This window comes from Eucyclogobius newberryi, unplaced genomic scaffold, assembly GCF_026437365.1.
Source record: "Eucyclogobius newberryi isolate DKJ021-1_F unplaced genomic scaffold, fEucNew1.0.hap1 SCAF_7, whole genome shotgun sequence".
Lineage (NCBI taxonomy): Eukaryota > Metazoa > Chordata > Actinopteri > Gobiiformes > Gobiidae > Eucyclogobius > Eucyclogobius newberryi.
The window spans coordinates 41,523,725-41,549,883 of record NW_027316389.1 but is presented as its reverse complement, the minus strand read 5'-3'; the positions used below and the strand labels follow the sequence as shown (position 1 = coordinate 41,549,883).

The following is a 26,159-nucleotide window of genomic DNA, read 5'->3' as shown; positions in this document are numbered from 1 at the left end:
GCGAAATGTTCCAGGTCAAAACTCGTATAAATGGCTTTTTTTGCATCAAACACTGTCTTTTCGTGAAGAGTACCTTCACGCCACTTGCTCGGTCAAAATTGGGATATCTCAATGAAAAACTTTTTTTTTTTTTTTTTTTTTTTTTGACAGGAGAATAAGTGTGAAAATGCTCACAGCACCTGGTATTCCCAGGCGGGCTCCCATCCAAGTACTAACCAGGCCCAACCCTGCTTGGCTTCCGAGATCAGACGAGATCGGGCTGGTCCAGGGTGGTATGGCCGTGAGCAAAATGTTCCAGGTCAAAACTCGTATAAATGGCTTTTTTTGCATCAAACACTGTCTTTTCGTGAAGAGTACCTTCACGCCACTTGCTCGGTCAAAATTGGGATATCTCAATGAAAAACTTCTTTTTTTTTTTTGACAGGTGAAAAAGTGTGAAAATGCTCACAGCACCTGGTATTCCCAGGCGGTGTCCCATCCAAGTACTAACAAGGCCCAACCCCGCTTGGCTTCCGAGATCAAACGAGATCGGGCTGTTCCAGGGTGGTATGGCCGTGAGCGAAATGTTCCAGGTCAAAACTCGTATAAATGGCTTTTTTTGCATCAAACACTGTCTTTTCGTGAAGAGTACCTTCATGCCACTTGCTCGGTCAAAATTGGGATATCTCAATGAAAAACTTCTTCTTTTTTTTTTTTTTTTTTGACAGGTGAAAAAGTGTGAAAATGCTCACAGCACCTGGTATTCCCAGGCGGTGTCCCATCCAAGTACTAACAAGGCCCAACCCCGCTTGGCTTCCGAGATCAAACGAGATCGGGCTGTTCCAGGGTGGTATGGCCGTGAGCGAAATGTTCCAGGTCAAAACTCGTATAAATGGCTTTTTTTGCATCAAACACTGTCTTTTCGTGAAGAGTACCTTCACGCCACTTGCGCGGTCAAAATTGGGATATCTCAATGAAAAACTTCTTTTTTTTTTTTGACAGGTGAAAAAGTGTGAAAATGCTCACAGCACCTGGTATTCCCAGGCGGTGTCCCATCCAAGTACTAACCAGGCCCAACCCTGCTTGGCTTCCGAGATCAGACGAGATCGGGCTGGTCCAGGGTGGTATGGCCGTGAGCAAAATGTTCCAGGTCAAAACTCGTATAAATGGCTTTTTTTGCATCAAACACTGTCTTTTCGTGAAGAGTACCTTCACGCCACTTGCTCGGTCAAAATTGGGATATCTCAATGAAAAACTTCTTTTTTTTTTTTGACAGGTGAAAAAGTGTGAAAATGCTCACAGCACCTGGTATTCCCAGGCGGTGTCCCATCCAAGTACTAACAAGGCCCAACCCCGCTTGGCTTCCGAGATCAAACGAGATCGGGCTGGTCCAGGGTGGTATGGCCGTGAGCGAAATGTTCCAGGTCAAAACTCGTATAAATGGCTTTTTTTGCATCAAACACTGTCTTTTCGTGAAGAGTACCTTCACGCCACTTGCTCGGTCAAAATTGGGATATCTCAATGAAAAACTTCTTTTTTTTTTTTGACAGGTGAAAAAGTGTGAAAATGCTCACAGCACCTGGTATTCCCAGGCGGTGTCCCATCCAAGTACTAACAAGGCCCAACCCCGCTTGGCTTCCGAGATCAAACGAGATCGGGCGGGTCCAGGGTGGTATGGCCGTGAGCGAAATGTTCCAGGTCAAAACTCGTATAAATGGCTTTTTTTTGCATCAAACACTGTCTTTTCGTGAAGAGTACCTTCACGCCACTTGCTCGGTCAAAATTGGGATATCTCAATGAAAAACTTCTTTTTTTTTTTTTTTTTTGACAGGTGAAAAAGTTTGAAAATGCTCACAGCACCTGGTATTCCCAGGCGGTCTCCCATCCAAGTACTAAACAGGCCCAACCCTGCTTGGCTTCCGAGATCAAACGAGATCGGGCTGGTCCAGGGTGGTATGGCCGTGAGCGAAATGTTCCAGGTCAAAACTCGTATAAATGGCTTTTTTTGCATCAAACACTGTCTTTTCGTGAAGAGTACCTTCACGCCACTTGCTCGGTCAAAATTGGGATATCTCAATGAAAAACTTCTTTTTTTTTTTTTTTTTTGACAGGTGAAAAAGTGTGAAAATGCTCACAGCACCTGGTATTCCCAGGCGGTGTCCCATCCAAGTACTAACAAGGCCCAACCCCGCTTGGCTTCCGAGATCAAACAAGATCGGGCTGTTCCAGGGTGGTATGGCCGTGAGCGAAATGTTCCAGGTCAAAACTCGTATAAATGGCTTTTTTTGCATCAAACACTGTCTTTTCGTGAAGAGTACCTTCACGCCACTTGCTCGGTCAAAATTGGGATATCTCAATGAAAAACTTCTTTTTTTTTTTTGACAGGTGAAAAAGTGTGAAAATGCTCACAGCACCTGGTATTCCCAGGCGGTGTCCCATCCAAGTACTAACAAGGCCCAACCCCGCTTGGCTTCCGAGATCAAACGAGATCGGGCTGTTCCAGGGTGGTATGGCCGTGAGCGAAATGTTCCAGGTCAAAACTCGTATAAATGGCTTTTTTTGCATCAAACACTGTCTTTTCGTGAAGAGTACCTTCACGCCACTTGCTCGGTCAAAATTGGGATATCTCAATGAAAAACTTCTTTTTTTTTTTTTTTTTTGACAGGTGAAAAAGTTTGAAAATGCTCACAGCACCTGGTATTCCCAGGCGGTGTCCCATCCAAGTACTAACAAGGCCCAACCCCGCTTGGCTTCCGAGATCAAACGAGATCGGGCTGTTCCAGGGTGGTATGGCCGTGAGCGAAATGTTCCAGGTCAAAACTCGTATAAATGGCTTTTTTTGCATCAAACACTGTCTTTTCGTGAAGAGTACCTTCACGCCACTTGCGCGGTCAAAATTGGGATATCTCAATGAAAAACTTCTTTTTTTTTTTTGACAGGTGAAAAAGTGTGAAAATGCTCACAGCACCTGGTATTCCCAGGCGGTGTCCCATCCAAGTACTAACCAGGCCCAACCCTGCTTGGCTTCCGAGATCAGACGAGATCGGGCTGGTCCAGGGTGGTATGGCCGTGAGCGAAATGTTCCAGGTCAAAACTCGTATAAATGGCTTTTTTTGCATCAAACACTGTCTTTTCGTGAAGAGTACCTTCACGCCACTTGCTCGGTCAAAATTGGGATATCTCAATGAAAAACTTCTTTTTTTTTTTTTTTTCTTTTTTTTGACGGGTGAAAAAGTGTGAAAATGCTCACAGCACCTGGTATTCCCAGGCGGTCTCCCATCCAAGTACTAAACAGGCCCAACCCTGCTTGGCTTCCGAGATCAGACGAGATCGGGCGGGTCCAGGGTGGTATGGCCGTGAGCGAAATGTTCCAGGTCAAAACTCGTATAAATGGCTTTTTTTGCATCAAACACTGTCTTTTCGTGAAGAGTACCTTCACGCCACTTGCTCGGTCAAAATTGGGATATCTCAATGAAAAACATCTTTTTTTTTTTTTTTTCTTTTTTTTGACGGGTGAAAAAGTGTGAAAATGCTCACAGCACCTGGTATTCCCAGGCGGTGTCCCATCCAAGTACTAACAAGGCCCAACCCCGCTTGGCTTCCGAGATCAAACGAGATCGGGCTGTTCCAGGGTGGTATGGCCGTGAGCGAAATGTTCCAGGTCAAAACTCGTATAAATGGCTTTTTTTGCATCAAACACTGTCTTTTTGTGAAGAGTACCTTCACGCCACTTGCTCGGTCAAAATTGGGATATCTCAATGAAAAACTTCTTTTTTTTTTTTTTTTTTGACAGGTGAAAAAGTGTGAAAATGCTCACAGCACCTGGTATTCCCAGGCGGTCTCCCATCCAAGTACTAACCAGGCCCAACCCTGCTTGGCTTCCGAGATCAGACGAGATCGGGCTGGTCCAGGGTGGTATGGCCGTGAGCGAAATGTTCCAGGTCAAAACTTGTATAAATGGCTTTTTTTGCATCAAACACTGTCTTTTCGTGAAGAGTACCTTCACGCCACTTGCTCGGTCAAAATTGGGATATCTCAATGAAAAACTTCTTTTTTTTTTTTTTTTCTTTTTGACAGGTGAAAAAGTGTGAAAATGCTCACAGCACCTGGTATTCCCAGGCGGTCTCCCATCCAAGTACTAACCAGGCCCAACCCTGCTTGGCTTCCGAGATCAGACGAGATCGGGCGGGTCCAGGGTGGTATGGCCGTGAGCGAAATGTTCCAGGTCAAAACTCGTATAAATGGCTTTTTTTGCATCAAACACTGTCTTTTCGTGAAGAGTACCTTCACGCCACTTGCTCGGTCAAAATTGGGATATCTCAATGAAAAACTTCTTTTTTTTTTTTTTTTTTGACAGGTGAAAAAGTGTGAAAATGCTCACAGCACCTGGTATTCCCAGGCGGGCTCCCATCCAAGTACTAACCAGCCCAAACCCTGCTTGGCTTCCGAGATCAGACGAGATCGGGCTGGTCCAGGGTGGTATGGCCGTGAGCGAAATGTTCCAGGTCAAAACTCGTATAAATGGCTTTTTTTGCATCAAACACTGTCTTCTCGTGAAAAGTACCTTCACGCCACTTGCTCGGTCAAAATTGGGATATCTCAATGAAAAACTTCTTTTTTTTTTTTTTTTTTTTGACAGGTGAAAAAGTGTGAAAATGCTCACAGCACCTGGTATTCCCAGGCGGTCTCCCATCCAAGTACTAACCAGGCCCAACCCTGCTTGGCTTCCGAGATCAGACGAGATCGGGCTGGTCCAGGGTGGTATGGCCGTGAGCGAAATGTTCCAGGTCAAAACTCGTATAAATGGCTTTTTTTGCATCAAACACTGTCTTTTCGTGAAGAGTACCTTCACGCCACTTGCTCGGTCAAAATTGGGATATCTCAATGAAAAACTTCTTTTTTTTTTTTTTTTTCTTTTTGACAGGTGAAAAAGTGTGAAAATGCTCACAGCACCTGGTATTCCCAGGCGGTCTCCCATCCAAGTACTAACCAGGCCCAACCCTGCTTGGCTTCCGAGATCAGACGAGATCGGGCGGGTCCAGGGTGGTATGGCCGTGAGCGAAATGTTCCAGGTCAAAACTCGTATAAATGGCTTTTTTTGCATCAAACACTGTCTTTTCGTGAAGAGTACCTTCACGCCACTTGCTCGGTCAAAATTGGGATATCTCAATGAAAAACTTCTTTTTTTTTTTTGACAGGTGAAAAAGTGTGAAAATGCTCACAGCACCTGGTATTCCCAGGCGGGCTCCCATCCAAGTACTAACCAGCCCAAACCCTGCTTGGCTTCCGAGATCAGACGAGATCGGGCTGGTCCAGGGTGGTATGGCCGTGAGCGAAATGTTCCAGGTCAAAACTCGTATAAATGGCTTTTTTTGCATCAAACACTGTCTTTTCGTGAAGAGTACCTTCACGCCACTTGCTCGGTCAAAATTGGGATATCTCAATGAAAAACTTCTTTTTTTTTTTTTTTTTTTTGACAGGTGAAAAAGTGTGAAAATGCTCACAGCACCTGGTATTCCCAGGCGGTCTCCCATCCAAGTACTAACCAGGCCCAACCCTGCTTGGCTTCCGAGATCAGACGAGATCGGGCTGGTCCAGGGTGGTATGGCCGTGAGCGAAATGTTCCAGGTCAAAACTCGTATAAATGGCTTTTTTTGCATCAAACACTGTCTTTTCGTGAAGAGTACCTTCACGCCACTTGCTCGGTCAAAATTGGGATATCTCAATGAAAAACTTCTTTTTTTTTTTTTTTTCTTTTTGACAGGTGAAAAAGTGTGAAAATGCTCACAGCACCTGGTATTCCCAGGCGGTCTCCCATCCAAGTACTAACCAGGCCCAACCCTGCTTGGCTTCCGAGATCAGACGAGATCGGGCGGGTCTTTTTTTTTTTTTTTATCTTTTATTATCAAAAACATCTTAAAACAAGTATTTACATATATTTACATGAATGTACAGACATACATGACACACAAGGGCAAGGGAATAGGATACACAAGGGCAAGGGGAGACGAGACAAAAAAAAATTACAGAAAATCAAACACACAATCATTCTCCAAACATTCTTCAGTGATGGGGGGTGATGCCGGGGTCAGAAGAGGATGTCCAGGTTTCCAGAGGGTGTGAGGTGGATCAGGGTGTTGTGGGGGACGAGGTGGGTGATGAACCGGTGCTCTGCTGCCATGTGGAGGTGTCGGAGGTGTGCGGCCAAGAGTCCTTTGAAGATGGGCCAGGGTGCTGCTGTTTTATTGTCACGGAGATGGATGTTCCTGTTGAGATATAATGTGTACCGGGCTATGGAGAGGGTTAGTCGGGCGAGATGGGTGTTGGCTCCAGAGCGACTCTGTCCGGGACCAAAGAGGAGGAGCCAGGGCTCCTGGTCGTCCCCTCCTAGGGCCGCCGGCGGTGGGAGCCTCCAGGACAGCCTCCGAGCGAGGAGGTCCTGCAGTCGGGACCAGAACGGGCGGACGGCCGGGCAGGTGTACAGCATGTGCTCCAGGGTCTCGGGGGGTCCGTGGCACACGGGGCAGTCCGCAGCGTAGCTGTCGGGAAGAAATGCGTGCAGTGCTGCGGATGTAAAGACGATCCTGTGTCTAAATCTGAAGTCAAAATGACCTACGTTATGTGGGGTGTACCAATTAAAGATGTTGGCCCAGATGGTTGCGATGGTGCGTGCGGGGAATGTTAATGACCATTTGTGTTCCGAGGCGGGACGCCCGAGCACTCCCGGCAACAACAACTGATACAGGATGCGGGTGGGTAGGTCTGTGAAAATCCTAAACCTCCCCGTGCTAACAAATACATTAAAATTCAACTTACCTGTCGTGCTCCCCATTTGGCCCAAAGTGCTTCCCCAATGCCTGACCAGATTCCTGTTAAAAATACTTACCATACCACTAATATACTTTCTCCTAAACACTTTACCTGCTAACCTAAAACACTTCCCTATGTAATCTACACTAAAATTACCTTTCACGTCAAATACCTTACCTACATATTCCAGCCCAGCCTCCTCCATCGCCCCACTGATCATGCACTCGCGCTTCCCGGGGGGAGCGGAGAGCAAGTCAGGGTTATGACGGAGGGGCATGTGCGCGAGACCCTCACCGCTGTCTGGAACCGCCACAGTCAGGGGCCTGAAAGTCCTCCACGCCTCCAAGAGTTCCCTCTCGAAGGGGGGGAGGCCCTCCAGGACCGAAACAGGGGGCAACAAACACAAATTATAAACACCAAACTTACCTAGACTATTAACAAACTCACCTATATAATCCTTCCATGGAGCATCTACCTCAACGTCTAGAAATTTCCGAATTGTTTTCAGCCTGAAGGCCTTCTTCCTTAACTCTAAATCTGCTAACTTTAAACCTCCCTGATCGTACTCACCTATCATAACCTTATGTGCAATAAAGCCCCTCTCACGATTCCACAAAAAGTGGTTTATCACTAACCTTAATTTGTTAGCATAGACCCCCGGCAGGCCGTACACGGAGAGTGCATGGTTCAACATGGACATGCACAAAGAATTTACAACTAAGACTTTACCTTTTAATGTCAGATTACGACGTCTCCAAAAATTCAAGCGCGCTGTAATTTTCTCGCACAAAGGCGACCAAAGTGCAGTACGACACGCCTCCTCGTCTCTGCCCAGGGGGACGCCGAGGACCTTGTAGGAGTCCCCCGCCTCCCGGAGCTGGACAGGGAGAGGAACAGGCGTGACGCTGCCGCAAAATTTAACCGTGGTTTTATCGAAATTGATTTTGGCCCCTGAAGCGAGGCCGTAAACATTGAGCACGTGGAGAGAGGCGTTCAGGCTCTCCACGTCTCGGAGGATCAGATTCGTGTCATCTGCGTACTGAAAAATTTTGACTTCCCTACCCGCAGGCGTGGTCAGTCCCCTCACCGCCGCGTCCGCCCTCAACATGGCCGCCAAAGGCTCAGCGGCGATGCTGTAGAGGAGCGACGAGAGGGGACAGCCCTGCCTGACTGATCTTTTTAAGGGGAAAGAGTCAGTTAGAAACCCGTTGACTTTGACCTTACTGACCGCAAAGGAATAGATGAGCTGTAGCCAATTAACAAACCGTTCGCCGAAACCTAACTTACCTAATACAGTCCAGAGGAACGAATGCTCAACTCTGTCGAACGCCTTGTTAAAGTCTACACTAACGTGAATACCACCGGTCGCGTGCATCTGCCGAAGGAGATATCTCAGAGACAAAACTGTGTCTGAGATGTCCCTCCCGGGGACGCTGTAGGCCTGCGAGGGGTGTATGACGGATCCAATCACACGCTTTAACCTACCTGCTAATACCTTTGCTAAAATTTTATAGTCTACGTTCAAAAGGCTAATGGGCCTGTAGTTGGCGAGGCTGCTCCTGTCGCCCTTCTTAAAAAGCAGAGTGACGACACTCATCGCAAAACCATCGCCAACTCTACTCTCACTCTCAAAATCCTGATATAATAGGAGTAGGATCGGAGCTAACCTGGAAGCGAAACGCTTGAAAAACTCACAGGTTAGTCCGTCCTCTCCGGGGCTTTTCCCTGTATTTAAACTCTTGACTGCAGCCTCTATCTCCATGAGAGACAGAGGCGCGTCGCACAGCTCCCTATCCTCCCTGCTCAGTGTGCGCTCCAGAGCACCTACAGCCTGGTCTAAAGCCTGCTCTGCCACTCCGTCTGAACTAAAAAGCCTACTATAGAAATCCTGCGCTGTCTCTAAAACCTCACTTACCTCGGAAACAATCTTACCTGTCTTATCTATCAACTTATCTATGTGCATCTTTCCCTGTGTAACCTTCTCACAGCCGAAGAAGAACGCTGTCGAGCGTTCTCCTTCGACTGTGTGTCTGGCTTTTGCCCTCAAAATTGCACCCTGACACCTACTTACCTCCAGCTGCTCCAGCTCAGCGCGCACCACCAGGTACTCTGGATCCACAGGGCCAGTGGTGGAAGCTGCGCCCTGGTCCAGGACCTGCAGGCGCTGGCGGAGAGCGGTCTCCCTCCTGGTCGACAGCCACGCCTTGTGTTTGCTGTAATTGACACAGAGCTTTTTAATGCGTGTTTTTGCCGTCGGCCACCAATCGACCACGCTGTCGATCAGCTCCAGCTCCATGTCAAATACATCAAACAAAAAGTCCATTTTCCTACAAAAAGTTTCATCACCGAGGATGGAGCTGTTTAGGACCCACAGTCCTCCATTCCTCGGTGATGAAACTAACCCAAAATAAATATCTAAAGTGGAGTGATCACTCAAGCCTGACCACTTGTAGGAAGCACCACTGACTCTCTGTGCCAGGTCTGAGGAGGCAAAACAGAGGTCAATGCGGGACTGCTTCAGGACGCCCTGGACGACCTGCCGCCTGGAGAAATCCTTCAGGAAGGGGTGGACGAACCGCCACACCTCCGTCAGGTTCCTGCTGGCGGCTTCTTCCAACAGGGCTGTCCTGGCAGTGCTGTTTTTAAAAGAGTTGTTAATGCCGATGTCTGTCTTGCAAAGTGTTGTATTAAAGTCACCGATTATGATTGTATTGTCGTTCGCAAAGCGAAATATTTTTTTGAAGAATTGCCTCCTCAGACCATCATCGTTCGGGGCGTAGATGTTAATTAGTCTGAACTTCACTGTGTCCGTGAAGTCCAGGACCAGGAAGGAGCCCTCTGGGTCGGCGTGTACCAGGGTGGGTTGGCCTAAAACACCAGGCCTCACCACCGTGGCCACACCGCGCGAGCACGCCGTGCCCAGGGCCCAAAATACAGAGCCTACTCCCATGCTCCGCACTTGTTGCGCGTGGCTGACATCCCAGTGAGTTTCTTGGATGCAGAGCATGTCCCACTTGGAAAAGTGTAACGCGCTCTGCATCCGCACTGGGCTCCGCAGGCCGCCTGCGTTCCAAGAGGACAAGGAGAACGCCATTAAGAGGAGACTTTGGAGGATGTAACCCATCTTTTATTTAGACTTCTTTTTGGCGCCCGTCGCATCCGACTGCCACACTCTTTTTCTGACTTCACGGGTGGAGAAATCCATGAAGTCATCATTAAAAACAGTCTCGAGCTCACCTCGTGGGGCAGAGCTGCGTGTGGAGGATGGTGGGTTGATGGAGCTTTCTGCTGGCGCTTTTGAGGTGGTTGGAACGGAGGAGGCAGAGCCGCTCTCAGCAGCAGCGCCCTCTCCGTCTCCTGCCACCTGCTTCCTGCGTCTTGCCCCTTTCTTATCCTTCTTCTCCACCTGTCCCCTCTTACCACCGTCCGACTGGAGCTTGGGATCATCACCCAGCCCTGTGGTGATGTCCCCCCCTTTGGAGGTAAGATGCGGGGCCTGTCCCGCACCCATCCTCCTCCCGGGTTCAGCCTCTTCCTCCACGGGCTTAGGAGTTGGACCCTCACGAGTCCCCTCCCTCTGGTCAGGAGGAGCAGTTTGTCCTGCTCCCACCTTCCCAGACGCCAGCGCTGAGCCGAGCACCATCTCCAGTGCGACGGACGCCTCCTCGTCTGAGGAGTCAGAGGAGCAAGAGGAGCCAGACACCTCTGGCTCCCCTGACTCCTCCACAGCCTCCTCCTCCAAAAACTCCTCTACTTCGGAGAGAGCAGTTGCGGGCACGTTCTGGGCCACGTCACTGCTCTCTCCTCCAATGGCGTCCTCCCTGTCCTCCCCTCTGTCCTCCCCTCTGTCCTCCTCTCTGTCACCCGCACCACACGGACATAAGTGGCGGAACATGCGGCACTCTCTGCACTTCGGGGCCCGCTGCGCGACGCACTCGCGCGCGTAATGCCCCTGGCTCCCGCAGTTGCGGCACAGAAAGTCAGGGCACTCCCTCAGAATATGGCCAGGCTGGAGACACCCCCTACACACCCGCACCTGCCTGTCGTGTATTACCCTGAAGTACTCGGGGCCCCCCGCGGTGTCAAACCTGACAGAATACGGTAAGGACTGCACCGTGTCCGTGAACCTTACCCGTACAAACCTGGTGCCGTCCGCCACGTTCGTCCCCGGCCACATTCTCCTCCTCACCTCGGAGACCGCAGAGACCCCCCAGGCGTAGAGCTTGGCCAGGATCTCCTCGTCCTCGATATAAGCCGGCAGCCCCATGAAGGACACGACCAGCTCATCCACCGAGATGTCACGGGCGTGAACCCTGACTCCTCCAATGCAGTACCCGTCCAGGAGCCGCTCCTTCGCTTTGGTGGTACTGACGGTTACTTCATATTTGTCCTTCGAGATGAGTCTGCACGCTACTATGGAGCCGCACACCTCCTGTGTCGCTTTTAAGAATGCAAGTGGCGTGATTTGTGCTCCCTCCGTCAACTCCAACACCACAGTGAGTTCTTTCATAAATTTCATTCTTCTTTCTTCGTTCTTTCTATTATTTACAGATTCTTTCAAACTTTGTCTTGCCTTTGTCGTGTCCATTCCAGTGTCCGATGCCGTGTTGTCCGTCCTTTGAGCCATGCTCACAAAAAACAAAAAATCCACCTCCCAGTAAGTTTACTGGGAGGGGAACAAACAAAAGAACTGAAAAAAGTAAATGAAAATGACCAAAATAACGATTAAAAACTCAAAAAAAACTCCCAAACCTCCAGCTCCAGACCATGCAGCACACCACAAATTGCACGCACCTGCACTGATTGCAAAGGGGCTGTTCCAGGGTGGTATGGCCGTGAGCGAAATGTTCCAGGTCAAAACTCGTATAAATGGCTTTTTTTGCATCAAACACTGTCTTTTCGTGAAGAGTACCTTCACGCCACTTGCTCGGTCAAAATTGGGATATCTCAATGAAAAACTTCTTTTTTTTTTTTTTTTCTTTTTTTTGACGGGTGAAAAAGTGTGAAAATGCTCACAGCACCTGGTATTCCCAGGCGGTCTCCCATCCAAGTACTAAACAGGCCCAACCCTGCTTGGCTTCCGAGATCAGACGAGATCGGGCGGGTCCAGGGTGGTATGGCCGTGAGCGAAATGTTCCAGGTCAAAACTCGTATAAATGGCTTTTTTTGCATCAAACACTGTCTTTTCGTGAAGAGTACCTTCACGCCACTTGCTCGGTCAAAATTGGGATATCTCAATGAAAAACTTCTTTTTTTTTTTGACAGGTGAAAAAGTGTGAAAATGCTCACAGCACCTGGTATTCCCAGGCGGTGTCCCATCCAAGTACTAACAAGGCCCAACCCCGCTTGGCTTCCGAGATCAAACGAGATCGGGCTGTTCCAGGGTGGTATGGCCGTGAGCGAAATGTTCCTGGTCAAAACTCGTATAAATGGCTTTTTTTGCATCAAACACTGTCTTTTCGTGAAGAGTACCTTCACGCCACTTGCTCGGTCAAAATTGGGATATCTCAATGAAAAACTTCTTTTTTTTTTTTGACAGGTGAAAAAGTGTGAAAATGCTCACAGCACCTGGTATTCCCAGGCGGTGTCCCATCCAAGTACTAACCAGGCCCAACCCTGCTTGGCTTCCGAGATCAGACGAGATCGGGCTGGTCCAGGGTGGTATGGCCGTGAGCGAAATGTTCCAGGTCAAAACTCGTATAAATGGCTTTTTTTGCATCAAACACTGTCTTTTCGTGAAGAGTACCTTCACGCCACTTGCTCGGTCAAAATTGGGATATCTCAATGAAAAACTTCTTTTTTTTTTTTTTTTCTTTTTGACAGGTGAAAAAGTGTGAAAATGCTCACAGCACCTGGTATTCCCAGGCGGTCTCCCATCCAAGTACTAAGCAGGCCCAACCCTGCTTGGCTTCCGAGATCAGACGAGATCGGGCGGGTCCAGGGTGGTATGGCCGTGAGCGAAATGTTCCAGGTCAAAACTCGTATAAATGGCTTTTTTTGCATCAAACACTGTCTTTTCGTGAAGAGTACCTTCACGCCACTTGCTCGGTCAAAATTGGGATATCTCAATGAAAAACTTCTTTTTTTTTTTTTTTTCTTTTTTTTGACGGGTGAAAAAGTGTGAAAATGCTCACAGCACCTGGTATTCCCAGGCGGTCTCCCATCCAAGTACTAAACAGGCCCAACCCTGCTTGGCTTCCGAGATCAGACGAGATCGGGCGGGTCCAGGGTGGTATGGCCGTGAGCGAAATGTTCCAGGTCAAAACTCGTATAAATGGCTTTTTTTGCATCAAACACTGTCTTTTCGTGAAGAGTACCTTCACGCCACTTGCTCGGTCAAAATTGGGATATCTCAATGAAAAACTTCTTTTTTTTTTTTTTTTTTGACAGGTGAAAAAGTGTGAAAATGCTCACAGCACCTGGTATTCCCAGGCGGGCTCCCATCCAAGTACTAACCAGCCCAAACCCTGCTTGGCTTCCGAGATCAGACGAGATCGGGCTGGTCCAGGGTGGTATGGCCGTGAGCGAAATGTTCCAGGTCAAAACTCGTATAAATGGCTTTTTTTGCATCAAACACTGTCTTCTCGTGAAGAGTACCTTCACGCCACTTGCTCGGTCAAAATTGGGATATCTCAATGAAAAACTTCTTTTTTTTTTTTTTTTTTTTTGACAGGTGAAAAAGTGTGAAAATGCTCACAGCACCTGGTATTCCCAGGCGGTCTCCCATCCAAGTACTAAACAGGCCCAACCCTGCTTGGCTTCCGAGATCAGACGAGATCGGGCGGGTCCAGGGTGGTATGGCCGTGAGCGAAATGTTCCAGGTCAAAACTCGTATAAATGGCTTTTTTTGCATCAAACACTGTCTTTTTGTGAAGAGTACCTTCACGCCACTTGCGCGGTCAAAATTGGGATATCTCAATGAAAAACTTCTTTTTTTTTTTTTTTTCTTTTTTTTGACGGGTGAAAAAGTGTGAAAATGCTCACAGCACCTGGTATTCCCAGGCGGTGTCCCATCCAAGTACTAACAAGGCCCAACCCCGCTTGGCTTCCGAGATCAAACGAGATCGGGCTGTTCCAGGGTGGTATGGCCGTGAGCGAAATGTTCCTGGTCAAAACTCGTATAAATGGCTTTTTTTGCATCAAACACTGTCTTTTCGTGAAGAGTACCTTCACGCCACTCGCTCGGTCAAAATTGGGATATCTCAATGAAAAACTTCTTTTTTTTTTTTGACAGGTGAAAAAGTGTGAAAATGCTCACAGCACCTGGTATTCCCAGGCGGTGTCCCATCCAAGTACTAACAAGGCCCAACCCCGCTTGGCTTCCGAGATCAAACGGGATCGGGCTGTTCCAGGGTGGTATGGCCGTGAGCCAAATGTTCCAGGTCAAAACTCGTATAAATGGCTTTTTTTGCATCAAACACTGTCTTTTCGTGAAGAGTACCTTCACGCCACTTGCTCGGTCAAAATTGGGATATCTCAATGAAAAACTTCTTTTATTTTTTTTTTATTTTTTGACAGGAGAAAAAGTGTGAAAATGCTCACAGCACCTGGTATTCCCAGGCGGTCTCCCATCCAAGTACTAACCAGGCCCAACCCTGCTTGGCTTCCGAGATCAGACGAGATCGGGCTGGTCCAGGGTGGTATGGCCGTGAGCAAAATGTTCCAGGTCAAAACTCGTATAAATGGCTTTTTTTGCATCAAACACTGTCTTTTCGTGAAGAGTACCTTCACGCCACTTGCTCGGTCAAAATTGGGATATCTCAATGAAAAACTTCTTTTTTTTTTTTTTTTTTTTTGACAGGTGAAAAAGTGTGAAAATGCTCACAGCACCTGGTATTCCCAGGCGGTCTCCCATCCAAGTACTAAACAGGCCCAACCCTGCTTGGCTTCCGAGATCAGACGAGATCGGGCGGGTCCAGGGTGGTATGGCCGTGAGCGAAATGTTCCAGGTCAAAACTCGTATAAATGGCTTTTTTTGCATCAAACACTGTCTTTTTGTGAAGAGTACCTTCACGCCACTTGCGCGGTCAAAATTGGGATATCTCAATGAAAAACTTCTTTTTTTTTTTTTTTTCTTTTTTTTGACGGGTGAAAAAGTGTGAAAATGCTCACAGCACCTGGTATTCCCAGGCGGTGTCCCATCCAAGTACTAACAAGGCCCAACCCCGCTTGGCTTCCGAGATCAAACGAGATCGGGCTGTTCCAGGGTGGTATGGCCGTGAGCGAAATGTTCCTGGTCAAAACTCGTATAAATGGCTTTTTTTGCATCAAACACTGTCTTTTCGTGAAGAGTACCTTCACGCCACTCGCTCGGTCAAAATTGGGATATCTCAATGAAAAACTTCTTTTTTTTTTTTGACAGGTGAAAAAGTGTGAAAATGCTCACAGCACCTGGTATTCCCAGGCGGTGTCCCATCCAAGTACTAACAAGGCCCAACCCCGCTTGGCTTCCGAGATCAAACGGGATCGGGCTGTTCCAGGGTGGTATGGCCGTGAGCCAAATGTTCCAGGTCAAAACTCGTATAAATGGCTTTTTTTGCATCAAACACTGTCTTTTCGTGAAGAGTACCTTCACGCCACTTGCTCGGTCAAAATTGGGATATCTCAATGAAAAACTTCTTTTATTTTTTTTTTATTTTTTGACAGGAGAAAAAGTGTGAAAATGCTCACAGCACCTGGTATTCCCAGGCGGTCTCCCATCCAAGTACTAACCAGGCCCAACCCTGCTTGGCTTCCGAGATCAGACGAGATCGGGCTGGTCCAGGGTGGTATGGCCGTGAGCAAAATGTTCCAGGTCAAAACTCGTATAAATGGCTTTTTTTGCATCAAACACTGTCTTTTCGTGAAGAGTACCTTCACGCCACTCGCTCGGTCAAAATTGGGATATCTCAATGAAAAACTTCTTTTTTTTTTTTGACAGGTGAAAAAGTGTGAAAATGCTCACAGCACCTGGTATTCCCAGGCGGTGTCCCATCCAAGTACTAACAAGGCCCAACCCCGCTTGGCTTCCGAGATCAAACGGGATCGGGCTGTTCCAGGGTGGTATGGCCGTGAGCCAAATGTTCCAGGTCAAAACTCGTATAAATGGCTTTTTTTGCATCAAACACTGTCTTTTCGTGAAGAGTACCTTCACGCCACTTGCTCGGTCAAAATTGGGATATCTCAATGAAAAACTTCTTTTATTTTTTTTTTATTTTTTGACAGGAGAAAAAGTGTGAAAATGCTCACAGCACCTGGTATTCCCAGGCGGTCTCCCATCCAAGTACTAACCAGGCCCAACCCTGCTTGGCTTCCGAGATCAGACGAGATCGGGCTGGTCCAGGGTGGTATGGCCGTGAGCAAAATGTTCCAGGTCAAAACTCGTATAAATGGCTTTTTTTGCATCAAACACTGTCTTTTCGTGAAGAGTACCTTCACGCCACTTGCTCGGTCAAAATTGGGATATCTCAATGAAAAACTTCTTTTTTTTTTTTGACAGGTGAAAAAGTGTGAAAATGCTCACAGCACCTGGTATTCCCAGGCGGTGTCCCATCCAAGTACTAACAAGGCCCAACCCCGCTTGGCTTCCGAGATCAAACGAGATCGGGCTGTTCCAGGGTGGTATGGCCGTGAGCCAAATGTTCCAGGTCAAAACTCGTATAAATGGCTTTTTTTGCATCAAACACTGTCTTTTCGTGAAGAGTACCTTCACGCCACTTGCTCGGTCAAAATTGGGATATCTCAATGAAAAACTTCTTTTATTTTTTTTTTTTTTTTTGACAGGAGAAAAAGTGTGAAAATGCTCACAGCACCTGGTATTCCCAGGCGGTCTCCCATCCAAGTACTAACCAGGCCCAACCCTGCTTGGCTTCCGAGATCAGACGAGATCCGGCTGGTCCAGGGTGGTATGGCCGTGAGCAAAATGTTCCAGGTCAAAACTCGTATAAATGGCTTTTTTTGCATCAAACACTGTCTTTTCGTGAAGAGTACCTTCACGCCACTTGCTCGGTCAAAATTGGGATATCTCAATGAAAAACTTCTTTTTTTTTTTTTTTTTTTTTTTTTGACGGGTGAAAAAGTGTGAAAATGCTCACAGCACCTGGTATTCCCAGGCGGTCTCCCATCCAAGTACTAAACAGGCCCAACCCTGCTTGGCTTCCGAGATCAGACGAGATCGGGCGGGTCCAGGGTGGTATGGCCGTGAGCGAAATGTTCCAGGTCAAAACTCGTATGAATGGCTTTTTTTGCATCAAACACTGTCTTCTCGTGAAGAGTACCTTCACGCCACTTGCTCGGTCAAAATTGGGATATCTCAATGAAAAACTTCTTTTTTTTTTTCTTTTTTTTTGACAGGTGAAAAAGTGTGAAAATGCTCACAGCACCTGGTATTCCCAGGCGGTCTCCCATCCAAGTACTAAACAGGCCCAACCCTGCTTGGCTTCCGAGATCAGACGAGATCGGGCGGGTCCAGGGTGGTATGGCCGTGAGCGAAATGTTCCAGGTCAAAACTCGTATGAATGGCTTTTTTTGCATCAAACACTGTCTTCTCGTGAAGAGTACCTTCACGCCACTTGCTCGGTCAAAATTGGGATATCTCAATGAAAAACTTCTTTTTTTTTTTCTTTTTTTTTGACAGGTGAAAAAGTGTGAAAATGCTCACAGCACCTGGTATTCCCAGGCGGTCTCCCATCCAAGTACTAAACAGGCCCAACCCTGCTTGGCTTCCGAGATCAGACGAGATCGGGCGGGTCCAGGGTGGTATGGCCGTGAGCGAAATGTTCCAGGTCAAAACTCGTATAAATGGCTTTTTTTGCATCAAACACTGTCTTTTTGTGAAGAGTACCTTCACGCCACTTGCGCGGTCAAAATTGGGATATCTCAATGAAAAACTTCTTTTTTTTTTTTTTTTCTTTTTTTTGACGGGTGAAAAAGTGTGAAAATGCTCACAGCACCTGGTATTCCCAGGCGGTGTCCCATCCAAGTACTAACAAGGCCCAACCCCGCTTGGCTTCCGAGATCAAACGAGATCGGGCTGTTCCAGGGTGGTATGGCCGTGAGCGAAATGTTCCAGGTCAAAACTCGTATAAATGGCTTTTTTTGCATCAAACACTGTCTTTTCGTGAAGAGTACCTTCACGCCACTTGCGCGGTCAAAATTGGGATATCTCAATGAAAAACTTCTTTTTTTTTTTGACAGGTGAAAAAGTGTGAAAATGCTCACAGCACCTGGTATTCCCAGGCGGTGTCCCATCCAAGTACTAACAAGGCCCAACCCCGCTTGGCTTCCGAGATCAAACGAGATCGGGCTGTTCCAGGGTGGTATGGCCGTGAGCGAAATGTTCCTGGTCAAAACTCGTATAAATGGCTTTTTTTGCATCAAACACTGTCTTTTCGTGAAGAGTACCTTCACGCCACTTGCTCGGTCAAAATTGGGATATCTCAATGAAAAACTTCTTTTTTTTTTTTGACAGGTGAAAAAGTGTGAAAATGCTCACAGCACCTGGTATTCCCAGGCGGTGTCCCATCCAAGTACTAACAAGGCCCAACCCTGCTTGGCTTCCGAGATCAGACGAGATCGGGCTGGTTTTTTTTTTTTTTTATCTTTTATTATCAAAAACATCTTAAAACAAGTATTTACATATATTTACATGAATGTACAGACATACATGACACACAAGGGCAAGGGAATGGGATACACAAGGGCAAGGGGAGACGAGACAAAAAAAAATTACAGAAAATCAAACACACAATCATTCTCCAAACATTCTTCAGTGATGGGGGGTGATGCCGTGGTTGGGGGGGGTGATGCCGGGGTCAGAAGAGGATGTCCAGGTTTCCAGAGGGTGTGAGGTGGATCAGGGTGTTGTGGGGGACGAGGTGGGTGATGAACCGGTGCTCTGCTGCCATGTGGAGGTGTCGGAGGTGTGCGGCCAAGAGTCCTTTGAAGATGGGCCAGGGTGCTGCTGTTTTATTGTCACGGAGATGGATGTTCCTGTTGAGATATAATGTGTACCGGGCTATGGAGAGGGTTAGTCGGGCGAGATGGGTGTTGGCTCCAGAGCGACTCTGTCCGGGACCAAAGAGGAGGAGCCAGGGCTCCTGGTCGTCCCCTCCTAGGGCCGCCGGCGGTGGGAGCCTCCAGGACAGCCTCCGAGCGAGGAGGTCCTGCAGTCGGGACCAGAACGGGCGGACGGCCGGGCAGGTGTACAGCATGTGCTCCAGGGTCTCGGGGGGTCCGTGGCACACGGGGCAGTCCGCAGCGTAGCTGTCGGGAAGAAATGCGTGCAGTGCTGCGGATGTAAAGACGATCCTGTGTCTAAATCTGAAGTCAAAATGACCTACGTTATGTGGGGTGTACCAATTAAAGATGTTGGCCCAGATGGTTGCGATGGTGCGTGCGGGGAATGTTAATGACCATTTGTGTTCCGAGGCGGGACGCCCGAGCACTCTCGGCAACAACAACTGATACAGGATGCGGGTGGGTAGGTCTGTGAAAATCCTAAACCTCCCCGTGCTAACAAATACATTAAAATTCAACTTACCTGTCGTGCTCCCCATTTGGCCCAAAGTGCTTCCCCAATGCCTGACCAGATTCCTGTTAAAAATACTTACCATACCACTAATATACTTTTTCCTAAACACTTTACCTGCTAACCTAAAACACTTCCCTATGTAATCTACACTAAAATTACCTTTCACGTCAAATACCTTACCTACATATTCCAGCCCAGCCTCCTCCATCGCCCCACTGATCATGCACTCGCGCTTCCCGGGGGGAGCGGAGAGCAAGTCAGGGTTATGACGGAGGGGCATGTGCGCGAGACCCTCACCGCTGTCTGGAACCGCCACAGTCAGGGGCCTGAAAGTCCTCCACGCCTCCAAGAGTTCCCTCTCGAAGGGGGGGAGGCCTTCCAGGACCGAAACAGGGGGCAACAAACACAAATTATAAACACCAAACTTACCTAGACTATTAACAAACTCACCTATATAATCCTTCCATGGAGCATCTACCTCAACGTCTAGAAATTTCCGAATTGTTTTCAGCCTGAAGGCCTTCTTCCTTAACTCTAAATCTGCTAACTTTAAACCTCCCTGATCGTACTCACCTATCATAACCTTATGTGCAATAAAGCCCCTCTCACGATTCCACAAAAAGTGGTTTATCACTAACCTTAATTTGTTAGCATAGACCCCCGGCAGGCCGTACACGGAGAGTGCATGGTTCAACATGGACATGCACAAAGAATTTACAACTAAGACTTTACCTTTTAATGTCAGATTACGACGTCTCCAAAAATTCAAGCGCGCTGTAATTTTCTCGCACAAAGGCGACCAAAGTGCAGTACGACACGCCTCCTCGTCTCTGCCCAGGGGGACGCCGAGGACCTTGTAGGAGTCCCCGGCCTCCCGGAGCTGGACAGGGAGAGGAACAGGCGTGACGCTGCCGCAAAATTTAACCGTGGTTTTATCGAAATTGATTTTGGCCCCTGAAGCGAGGCCGTAAACATTGAGCACGTGGAGAGAGGCGTTCAGGCTCTCCACGTCTCGGAGGATCAGATTCGTGTCATCTGCGTACTGAAAAATTTTGACTTCCCTACCCGCAGGCGTGGTCAGTCCCCTCACCGCCGCGTCCGCCCTCAACATGGCCGCCAAAGGCTCAGCGGCGATGCTGTAGAGGAGCGACGAGAGGGGACAGCCCTGCCTGACTGATCTTTTTAAGGGGAAAGAGTCAGTTAGAAACCCGTTGACTTTGACCTTACTGACCGCAAAGGAATAGATGAGCTGTAGCCAATTAACAAACCGTTCACCGAAACCTAACTTACCTAATACAGTCCAGAGGAACGAATGCTCAACTCTGTCGAACGCCTTGTTAAAGTCTACACTAACGTGAATACCACCGGTCGCGTGCATCTGCCGAAGGAGATATCTCAGAGACAAAACTGTGTCTGAGATGTCCCTCCCGGGGACGCTGTAGGCCTGCGAGGGGTGTATGACGGATCCAATCACACGCTTTAACCTACCTGCTAATACCTTTGCTAAAATTTTATAGTCTACGTTCAAAAGGCTAATGGGCCTGTAGTTGGCAAGGCTGCTCCTGTCGCCCTTCTTAAAAAGCAGAGTGACGACACTCATCGCAAAACCATCGCCAACTCTACTCTCACTCTCAAAATCCTGATATAATAGGAGTAGGATCGGAGCTAACCTGGAAGCGAAACGCTTGAAAAACTCACAGGTTAGTCCGTCCTCTCCGGGGCTTTTCCCTGTATTTAAACTCTTGACTGCAGCCTCTATCTCCATGAGAGACAGAGGCGCGTCGCACAGCTCCCTATCCTCCCTGCTCAGTGTGCGCTCCAGAGCACCTACAGCCTGGTCTAAAGCCTGCTCTGCCACTCCGTCTGAACTAAAAAGCCTACTATAGAAATCCTGCGCTGTCTCTAAAACCTCACTTACCTCGGAAACAATCTTACCTGTCTTATCTATCAACTTATCTATGTGCATCTTTCCCTGTGTAGCCTTCTCACAGCCGAAGAAGAACGCTGTCGAGCGTTCTCCTTCGACTGTGTGTCTGGCTTTTGCCCTCAAAATTGCACCCTGACACCTACTTACCTCCAGCTGCTCCAGCTCAGCGCGCACCACCAGGTACTCTGGATCCACAGGGCCAGTGGTGGAAGCTGCGCCCTGGTCCAGGACCTGCAGGCGCTGGCGGAGAGCGGTCTCCCTCCTGGTCGACAGCCACGCCTTGTGTTTGCTGTAATTGACACAGAGCTTTTTAATGCGTGTTTTTGCCGTCGGCCACCAATCGACCACGCTGTCGATCAGCTCCAGCTCCATGTCAAATACATCAAACAAAAAGTCCATTTTCCTACAAAAAGTTTCATCACCGAGGATGGAGCTGTTTAGGACCCACAGTCCTCCATTCCTCGGTGATGAAACTAACCCAAAATAAATATCTAAAGTGGAGTGATCACTCAAGCCTGACCACTTGTAGGAAGCACCACTGACTCTCTGTGCCAGGTCTGAGGAGGCAAAACAGAGGTCAATGCGGGACTGCTTCAGGACGCCCTGGACGACCTGCCGCCTGGAGAAATCCTTCAGGAAGGGGTGGACGAACCGCCACACCTCCGTCAGGTTCCTGCTGGCGGCTTCTTCCAACAGGGCTGTCCTGGCAGTGCTGTTTTTAAAAGAGTTGTTAATGCCGATGTCTGTCTTGCAAAGTGTTGTATTAAAGTCACCGATTATGATTGTATTGTCGTTCGCAAAGCGAAATATTTTTTTGAAGAATTGCCTCCTCAGACCATCATCGTTCGGGGCGTAGATGTTAATTAGTCTGAACTTCACTGTGTCCGTGAAGTCCAGGACCAGGAAGGAGCCCTCTGGGTCGGCGTGTACCAGGGTGGGTTGGCCTAAGACACCAGGCCTCACCACCGTGGCCACACCGCGCGAGCACGCCGTGCCCAGGGCCCAAAATACAGAGCCTACTCCCATGCTCCGCACTTGTTGCGCGTGGCTGACATCCCAGTGCGTTTCTTGGATGCAGAGCACGTCCCACTTGGAAAAGTGTAACGCGCTCTGCATCCGCACTGGGCTCCGCAGGCCGCCTGCGTTCCAAGAGGACAAGGAGAACGCCATTAAGAGGAGACCTTGGAGGATGTAACCCATCTTTTATTTAGACTTCTTTTTGGCGCCCGTCGCATCCGACTGCCACACTCTTTTTCTGACTTCACGGGTGGAGAAATCCATGAAGTCATCATTAAAAACAGTCTCGAGCTCACCTCGTGGGGCAGAGCTGCGTGTGGAGGATGGTGGGTTGATGGAGCTTTCTGCTGGCGCTTTTGAGGTGGTTGGAACGGAGGAGGCAGAGCCGCTCTCAGCAGCAGCGCCCTCTCCGTCTCCTGCCACCTGCTTCCTGCGTCTTGCCCCTTTCTTTTCCTTTTTCTCCACCTGTCCCCTCTTACCACCGTCCGACTGGAGCTTGGGATCATCACCCAGCCCTGTGGTGATGTCCCCCCCTTTGGAGGTAAGATGCGGGGCCTGTCCCGCACCCATCCTCCTCCCGGGTTCAGCCTCTTCCTCCACGGGCTTAGGAGTTGGACCCTCACGAGTCCCCTCCCTCTGGTCAGGAGGAGCAGTTTGTCCTGCTCCCACCTTCCCAGACGCCAGCGCTGAGCCGAGCACCATCTCCAGTGCGACGGGCGCCTCCTCGTCTGAGGAGGCAGAGGAGCAAGAGGAGCCAGACACCTCTGGCTCCCCTGACTCCTCCACAGCCTCCTCCTCCAAAAACTCCTCTACTTCGGAGAGAGCAGTTGCGGGCACGTTCTGGGCCACGTCACTGCTCTCTCCTCCAATGGCGTCCTCCCTGTCCTCCCCTCTGTCCTCCCCTCTGTCCTCCTCTCTGTCACCCGCACCACACGGACATAAGTGGCGGAACATGCGGCACTCTCTGCACTTCGGGGCCCGCTGCGCGACGCACTCGCGCGCGTAATGCCCCTGGCTCCCGCAGTTGCGGCACAGAAAGTCAGGGCACTCCCTCAGAATATGGCCAGGCTGGAGACACCCCCTACACACCCGCACCTGCCTGTCGTGTATTACCCTGAAGTACTCGGGGCCCCCCGCGGTGTCAAACCTGACAGAATACGGTAAGGACTGCACCGTGTCCGTGAACCTTACCCGTACAAACCTGGTGCCGTCCGCCACGTTCGTCCCCGGCCACATTCTCCTCCTCACCTCGGAGACCGCAGAGACCCCCCAGGCGTAGAGCTTGGCCAGGATCTCCTCGTCCTCGATATAAGCCGGCAGCCCCATGAAGGACACGACCAGCTCATCCACCGAGATGTCACGGGCGTGAACCCTGACTCCTCCAATGCAGTACCCGTCCAGGAGCCGCTCCTTCGCTTTAGTGGTACTGACGGTTACTTCATATTTGTCCTTCGAGATGAGTCTGCACGCTACTATGGAGCCGCACACCTCCTGAGTCGATTTCAAAAAAGCTAGTGGCGTGATTTGTGCTCCCTCCGTCAACTCCAACACCACAGTGAGTTCTTTCATAAATTTCATTCTTCTTTCTTCGTTCTTTCTATTATTTACAGATTCATTCAGACTTTTCCTTGCCTTTGTCGTGTCCATTCCAGTGTCCGATGCCGTGTTGTCCGTCCTTTGAGCCATGCTCACAAAAAACAAAAAATCCACCTCCCAGTAAGTTTACTGGGAGGGGAACAAACAAAAGAACTGAAAAAAGTAAATGAAAATGACCAAAATAACGATTAAAAACTCAAAAAAAACTCCCAAACCTCCAGCTCCAGACCATGCAGCACACCACAAATTGCACGCACCTGCACTGATTGCAAAGGGGCTGGTCCAGGGTGGTATGGCCGTGAGCGAAATGTTCCAGGTCAAAACGGCCTTTTTTATATCAAACACTGTCTTTTCGTGAAGAGTACCTTCACGCCACTTGCTCGGTCAAATTTGGGATATCTCAATGAAAAACTTCTTTTTTTTTTTTTTTTTTTTGACAGGTGAAAAAGTGTGAAAATGCTCACAGCACCTGGTATTCCCAGGCGGTCTCCCATCCAAGTACTAACCAGGCCCAACCCTGCTTGGCTTCCGAGATCAGACGAGATCGGGCTGGTCCAGGGTGGTATGGCCGTGAGCGAAATGTTCCAGGTCAAAACGGCCTTTTTTATATCAAACACTGTCTTTTCGTGAAGAGTACCTTCACGCCACTTGCTCGGTCAAAATTGGGATATCTCAATGAAAAACTTTTTTTTTTTTTTTTTTTTTTTTTTGACAGGTGAAAAAGTGTTAAAATGCTCACAGCACCTGGTATTCCCAGGCGGTCTCCCATCCAAGTACTAACCAGGCCCAACCCTGCTTGGCTTCCGAGATCAGACGAGAACGGGCTGGTCCAGGGTGGTATGGCCGTGAGCGAAATGTTCCAGGTCAAAACTCGTATAAATGGCTTTTTTTGCATCAAACACTGTCTTTTCGTGAAGAGTACCTTCACGCCACTTGCTCGGTCAAAATTGGGATATCTCAATGAAAAACTTCTTTTTTTTTTTTTTTTTTTGACAGGTGAAAAAGTGTGAAAATGCTCACAGCACCTGGTATTCCCAGGCGGTCTCCCATCCAAGTACTAACCAGGCCCAACCCTGCTTGGCTTCCGAGATCAGACGAGATCGGGCTGGTCTTTTTTTTTTTTTTTATCTTTTATTATCAAAAACATCTTAAAACAAGTATTTACATATATTTACATGAATGTACAGACATACATGACACACAAGGGCAAGGGAATGGGATACACAAGGGCAAGGGGAGACGAGACAAAAAATTACAGAAAATCAAACACACAATCATTCTCGAAACATTCTTCAGTGATGGGGGGTGATGCGGGGGTCAGAAGAGGATGTCCAGGTTTCCAGAGGGTGTGAGGTGGATCAGGGTGTTGTGGGGGACGAGGTGGGTGATGAACCGGTGCTCTGCTGCCATGTGGAGGTGTCGGAGGTGTGCGGCCAAGAGTCCTTTGAAGATGGGCCAGGGTGCTGCTGTTTTATTGTCACGGAGATGGATGTTCCTGTTGAGATATAATGTGTACCGGGCTATGGAGAGGGTTAGTCGGGCGAGATGGGTGTTGGCTCCAGAGCGACTCTGTCCGGGACCAAAGAGGAGGAGCCAGGGCTCCTGGTCGTCCCCTCCTAGGGCCGCCGGCGGTGGGAGCCTCCAGGACAGCCTCCGAGCGAGGAGGTCCTGCAGTCGGGACCAGAACGGGCGGACGGCCGGGCAGGTGTACAGCATGTGCTCCAGGGTCTCGGGGGGTCCGTGGCACACGGGGCAGTCCGCAGCGTAGCTGTCGGGAAGAAATGCGTGCAGTGCTGCGGATGTAAAGACGATCCTGTGTCTAAATCTGAAGTCAAAATGACCTACGTTATGTGGGGTGTACCAATTAAAGATGTTGGCCCAGATGGTTGCGATGGTGCGTGCGGGGAATGTTAATGACCATTTGTGTTCCGAGGCGGGACGCCCGAGCACTCCCGGCAACAACAACTGATACAGGATGCGGGTGGGTAGGTCTGTGAAAATCCTAAACCTCCCCGTGCTAACAAATACATTAAAATTCAACTTACCTGTCGTGCTCCCCATTTGGCCCAAAGTGCTTCCCCAATGCCTGACCAGATTCCTGTTAAAAATACTTACCATACCACTAATATACTTTCTCCTAAACACTTTACCTGCTAACCTAAAACACTTCCCTATGTAATCTACACTAAAATTACCTTTCACGTCAAATACCTTACCTACATATTCCAGCCCAGCCTCCTCCATCGCCCCACTGATCATGCACTCGCGCTTCCCGGGGGGAGCGGAGAGCAAGTCAGGGTTATGACGGAGGGGCATGTG

The 26,159-nt window shown here is 48.9% G+C and overlaps 41 non-coding genes and 5 pseudogenes across 41 annotated transcripts; all 46 read right to left on the bottom strand.

The window, feature by feature from the left end:
* Nucleotides 1-2, bottom strand: part of LOC140350253 (5S ribosomal RNA) — a 119-nt pseudogene extending 117 nt beyond the window's left edge.
* A 165-nt stretch (nucleotides 3-167) lies between these two features.
* Nucleotides 168-286, bottom strand: LOC140350007 (5S ribosomal RNA). The gene has a single exon (XR_011924912.1). It is a non-coding gene; the product is annotated as a 5S ribosomal RNA (ribosomal RNA).
* Nucleotides 287-441: 155 nt separating this feature from the next.
* On the bottom strand, nucleotides 442-560 carry LOC140350187 (5S ribosomal RNA). Its single transcript, XR_011925081.1, has one exon. It is a non-coding gene; the product is annotated as a 5S ribosomal RNA (ribosomal RNA).
* Nucleotides 561-724: 164 nt separating this feature from the next.
* On the bottom strand, nucleotides 725-843 carry LOC140350185 (5S ribosomal RNA). Its single transcript, XR_011925079.1, has one exon. It is a non-coding gene; the product is annotated as a 5S ribosomal RNA (ribosomal RNA).
* A 155-nt stretch (nucleotides 844-998) lies between these two features.
* Nucleotides 999-1,117, bottom strand: LOC140349989 (5S ribosomal RNA). The gene has a single exon (XR_011924894.1). It is a non-coding gene; the product is annotated as a 5S ribosomal RNA (ribosomal RNA).
* Nucleotides 1,118-1,272: 155 nt separating this feature from the next.
* Nucleotides 1,273-1,391, bottom strand: LOC140350240 (5S ribosomal RNA). Its single transcript, XR_011925130.1, has one exon. It is a non-coding gene; the product is annotated as a 5S ribosomal RNA (ribosomal RNA).
* A 155-nt stretch (nucleotides 1,392-1,546) lies between these two features.
* Nucleotides 1,547-1,665, bottom strand: LOC140350030 (5S ribosomal RNA). The gene has a single exon (XR_011924934.1). It is a non-coding gene; the product is annotated as a 5S ribosomal RNA (ribosomal RNA).
* A 162-nt stretch (nucleotides 1,666-1,827) lies between these two features.
* LOC140350015 (5S ribosomal RNA) lies at nucleotides 1,828-1,946 on the bottom strand. The gene has a single exon (XR_011924919.1). It is a non-coding gene; the product is annotated as a 5S ribosomal RNA (ribosomal RNA).
* Nucleotides 1,947-2,107: 161 nt separating this feature from the next.
* Nucleotides 2,108-2,226, bottom strand: LOC140350258 (5S ribosomal RNA; annotated as a pseudogene).
* Nucleotides 2,227-2,381: 155 nt separating this feature from the next.
* LOC140350184 (5S ribosomal RNA) lies at nucleotides 2,382-2,500 on the bottom strand. Its single transcript, XR_011925078.1, has one exon. It is a non-coding gene; the product is annotated as a 5S ribosomal RNA (ribosomal RNA).
* Nucleotides 2,501-2,661: 161 nt separating this feature from the next.
* Nucleotides 2,662-2,780, bottom strand: LOC140350183 (5S ribosomal RNA). Its single transcript, XR_011925077.1, has one exon. It is a non-coding gene; the product is annotated as a 5S ribosomal RNA (ribosomal RNA).
* A 155-nt stretch (nucleotides 2,781-2,935) lies between these two features.
* Nucleotides 2,936-3,054, bottom strand: LOC140349988 (5S ribosomal RNA). The gene has a single exon (XR_011924893.1). It is a non-coding gene; the product is annotated as a 5S ribosomal RNA (ribosomal RNA).
* Nucleotides 3,055-3,222: 168 nt separating this feature from the next.
* LOC140349910 (5S ribosomal RNA) lies at nucleotides 3,223-3,341 on the bottom strand. The gene has a single exon (XR_011924818.1). It is a non-coding gene; the product is annotated as a 5S ribosomal RNA (ribosomal RNA).
* A 168-nt stretch (nucleotides 3,342-3,509) lies between these two features.
* On the bottom strand, nucleotides 3,510-3,628 carry LOC140350182 (5S ribosomal RNA). Its single transcript, XR_011925076.1, has one exon. It is a non-coding gene; the product is annotated as a 5S ribosomal RNA (ribosomal RNA).
* Nucleotides 3,629-3,789: 161 nt separating this feature from the next.
* LOC140349948 (5S ribosomal RNA) lies at nucleotides 3,790-3,908 on the bottom strand. The gene has a single exon (XR_011924855.1). It is a non-coding gene; the product is annotated as a 5S ribosomal RNA (ribosomal RNA).
* Nucleotides 3,909-4,073: 165 nt separating this feature from the next.
* On the bottom strand, nucleotides 4,074-4,192 carry LOC140349951 (5S ribosomal RNA). Its single transcript, XR_011924857.1, has one exon. It is a non-coding gene; the product is annotated as a 5S ribosomal RNA (ribosomal RNA).
* Nucleotides 4,193-4,353: 161 nt separating this feature from the next.
* LOC140350271 (5S ribosomal RNA) lies at nucleotides 4,354-4,472 on the bottom strand (annotated as a pseudogene).
* Nucleotides 4,473-4,635: 163 nt separating this feature from the next.
* On the bottom strand, nucleotides 4,636-4,754 carry LOC140349947 (5S ribosomal RNA). Its single transcript, XR_011924854.1, has one exon. It is a non-coding gene; the product is annotated as a 5S ribosomal RNA (ribosomal RNA).
* Nucleotides 4,755-4,920: 166 nt separating this feature from the next.
* LOC140349938 (5S ribosomal RNA) lies at nucleotides 4,921-5,039 on the bottom strand. Its single transcript, XR_011924845.1, has one exon. It is a non-coding gene; the product is annotated as a 5S ribosomal RNA (ribosomal RNA).
* Nucleotides 5,040-5,194: 155 nt separating this feature from the next.
* Nucleotides 5,195-5,313, bottom strand: LOC140350270 (5S ribosomal RNA; annotated as a pseudogene).
* A 163-nt stretch (nucleotides 5,314-5,476) lies between these two features.
* On the bottom strand, nucleotides 5,477-5,595 carry LOC140349946 (5S ribosomal RNA). Its single transcript, XR_011924853.1, has one exon. It is a non-coding gene; the product is annotated as a 5S ribosomal RNA (ribosomal RNA).
* Nucleotides 5,596-11,798: 6,203 nt separating this feature from the next.
* LOC140349909 (5S ribosomal RNA) lies at nucleotides 11,799-11,917 on the bottom strand. The gene has a single exon (XR_011924817.1). It is a non-coding gene; the product is annotated as a 5S ribosomal RNA (ribosomal RNA).
* Nucleotides 11,918-12,071: 154 nt separating this feature from the next.
* LOC140350181 (5S ribosomal RNA) lies at nucleotides 12,072-12,190 on the bottom strand. Its single transcript, XR_011925075.1, has one exon. It is a non-coding gene; the product is annotated as a 5S ribosomal RNA (ribosomal RNA).
* Nucleotides 12,191-12,345: 155 nt separating this feature from the next.
* On the bottom strand, nucleotides 12,346-12,464 carry LOC140349987 (5S ribosomal RNA). Its single transcript, XR_011924892.1, has one exon. It is a non-coding gene; the product is annotated as a 5S ribosomal RNA (ribosomal RNA).
* A 165-nt stretch (nucleotides 12,465-12,629) lies between these two features.
* Nucleotides 12,630-12,748, bottom strand: LOC140349913 (5S ribosomal RNA). Its single transcript, XR_011924821.1, has one exon. It is a non-coding gene; the product is annotated as a 5S ribosomal RNA (ribosomal RNA).
* A 168-nt stretch (nucleotides 12,749-12,916) lies between these two features.
* Nucleotides 12,917-13,035, bottom strand: LOC140349908 (5S ribosomal RNA). Its single transcript, XR_011924816.1, has one exon. It is a non-coding gene; the product is annotated as a 5S ribosomal RNA (ribosomal RNA).
* Nucleotides 13,036-13,196: 161 nt separating this feature from the next.
* Nucleotides 13,197-13,315, bottom strand: LOC140350269 (5S ribosomal RNA; annotated as a pseudogene).
* A 164-nt stretch (nucleotides 13,316-13,479) lies between these two features.
* LOC140349907 (5S ribosomal RNA) lies at nucleotides 13,480-13,598 on the bottom strand. The gene has a single exon (XR_011924815.1). It is a non-coding gene; the product is annotated as a 5S ribosomal RNA (ribosomal RNA).
* Nucleotides 13,599-13,766: 168 nt separating this feature from the next.
* Nucleotides 13,767-13,885, bottom strand: LOC140350180 (5S ribosomal RNA). Its single transcript, XR_011925074.1, has one exon. It is a non-coding gene; the product is annotated as a 5S ribosomal RNA (ribosomal RNA).
* Nucleotides 13,886-14,040: 155 nt separating this feature from the next.
* On the bottom strand, nucleotides 14,041-14,159 carry LOC140350053 (5S ribosomal RNA). The gene has a single exon (XR_011924956.1). It is a non-coding gene; the product is annotated as a 5S ribosomal RNA (ribosomal RNA).
* A 165-nt stretch (nucleotides 14,160-14,324) lies between these two features.
* On the bottom strand, nucleotides 14,325-14,443 carry LOC140349945 (5S ribosomal RNA). Its single transcript, XR_011924852.1, has one exon. It is a non-coding gene; the product is annotated as a 5S ribosomal RNA (ribosomal RNA).
* Nucleotides 14,444-14,607: 164 nt separating this feature from the next.
* On the bottom strand, nucleotides 14,608-14,726 carry LOC140349906 (5S ribosomal RNA). Its single transcript, XR_011924814.1, has one exon. It is a non-coding gene; the product is annotated as a 5S ribosomal RNA (ribosomal RNA).
* A 168-nt stretch (nucleotides 14,727-14,894) lies between these two features.
* On the bottom strand, nucleotides 14,895-15,013 carry LOC140350179 (5S ribosomal RNA). The gene has a single exon (XR_011925073.1). It is a non-coding gene; the product is annotated as a 5S ribosomal RNA (ribosomal RNA).
* Nucleotides 15,014-15,168: 155 nt separating this feature from the next.
* On the bottom strand, nucleotides 15,169-15,287 carry LOC140350052 (5S ribosomal RNA). The gene has a single exon (XR_011924955.1). It is a non-coding gene; the product is annotated as a 5S ribosomal RNA (ribosomal RNA).
* Nucleotides 15,288-15,452: 165 nt separating this feature from the next.
* On the bottom strand, nucleotides 15,453-15,571 carry LOC140349944 (5S ribosomal RNA). Its single transcript, XR_011924851.1, has one exon. It is a non-coding gene; the product is annotated as a 5S ribosomal RNA (ribosomal RNA).
* A 155-nt stretch (nucleotides 15,572-15,726) lies between these two features.
* On the bottom strand, nucleotides 15,727-15,845 carry LOC140350051 (5S ribosomal RNA). The gene has a single exon (XR_011924954.1). It is a non-coding gene; the product is annotated as a 5S ribosomal RNA (ribosomal RNA).
* A 165-nt stretch (nucleotides 15,846-16,010) lies between these two features.
* On the bottom strand, nucleotides 16,011-16,129 carry LOC140349943 (5S ribosomal RNA). Its single transcript, XR_011924849.1, has one exon. It is a non-coding gene; the product is annotated as a 5S ribosomal RNA (ribosomal RNA).
* A 155-nt stretch (nucleotides 16,130-16,284) lies between these two features.
* LOC140350178 (5S ribosomal RNA) lies at nucleotides 16,285-16,403 on the bottom strand. Its single transcript, XR_011925072.1, has one exon. It is a non-coding gene; the product is annotated as a 5S ribosomal RNA (ribosomal RNA).
* A 165-nt stretch (nucleotides 16,404-16,568) lies between these two features.
* LOC140350024 (5S ribosomal RNA) lies at nucleotides 16,569-16,687 on the bottom strand. The gene has a single exon (XR_011924928.1). It is a non-coding gene; the product is annotated as a 5S ribosomal RNA (ribosomal RNA).
* Nucleotides 16,688-16,855: 168 nt separating this feature from the next.
* LOC140349905 (5S ribosomal RNA) lies at nucleotides 16,856-16,974 on the bottom strand. Its single transcript, XR_011924813.1, has one exon. It is a non-coding gene; the product is annotated as a 5S ribosomal RNA (ribosomal RNA).
* A 164-nt stretch (nucleotides 16,975-17,138) lies between these two features.
* LOC140349903 (5S ribosomal RNA) lies at nucleotides 17,139-17,257 on the bottom strand. Its single transcript, XR_011924811.1, has one exon. It is a non-coding gene; the product is annotated as a 5S ribosomal RNA (ribosomal RNA).
* Nucleotides 17,258-17,421: 164 nt separating this feature from the next.
* LOC140349902 (5S ribosomal RNA) lies at nucleotides 17,422-17,540 on the bottom strand. Its single transcript, XR_011924810.1, has one exon. It is a non-coding gene; the product is annotated as a 5S ribosomal RNA (ribosomal RNA).
* A 168-nt stretch (nucleotides 17,541-17,708) lies between these two features.
* Nucleotides 17,709-17,827, bottom strand: LOC140350177 (5S ribosomal RNA). Its single transcript, XR_011925071.1, has one exon. It is a non-coding gene; the product is annotated as a 5S ribosomal RNA (ribosomal RNA).
* Nucleotides 17,828-17,981: 154 nt separating this feature from the next.
* On the bottom strand, nucleotides 17,982-18,100 carry LOC140350176 (5S ribosomal RNA). Its single transcript, XR_011925070.1, has one exon. It is a non-coding gene; the product is annotated as a 5S ribosomal RNA (ribosomal RNA).
* Nucleotides 18,101-24,297: 6,197 nt separating this feature from the next.
* LOC140349942 (5S ribosomal RNA) lies at nucleotides 24,298-24,416 on the bottom strand. Its single transcript, XR_011924848.1, has one exon. It is a non-coding gene; the product is annotated as a 5S ribosomal RNA (ribosomal RNA).
* Nucleotides 24,417-24,572: 156 nt separating this feature from the next.
* Nucleotides 24,573-24,691, bottom strand: LOC140350022 (5S ribosomal RNA). The gene has a single exon (XR_011924926.1). It is a non-coding gene; the product is annotated as a 5S ribosomal RNA (ribosomal RNA).
* Between the last annotated feature and the right edge of the window lie 1,468 nt (nucleotides 24,692-26,159).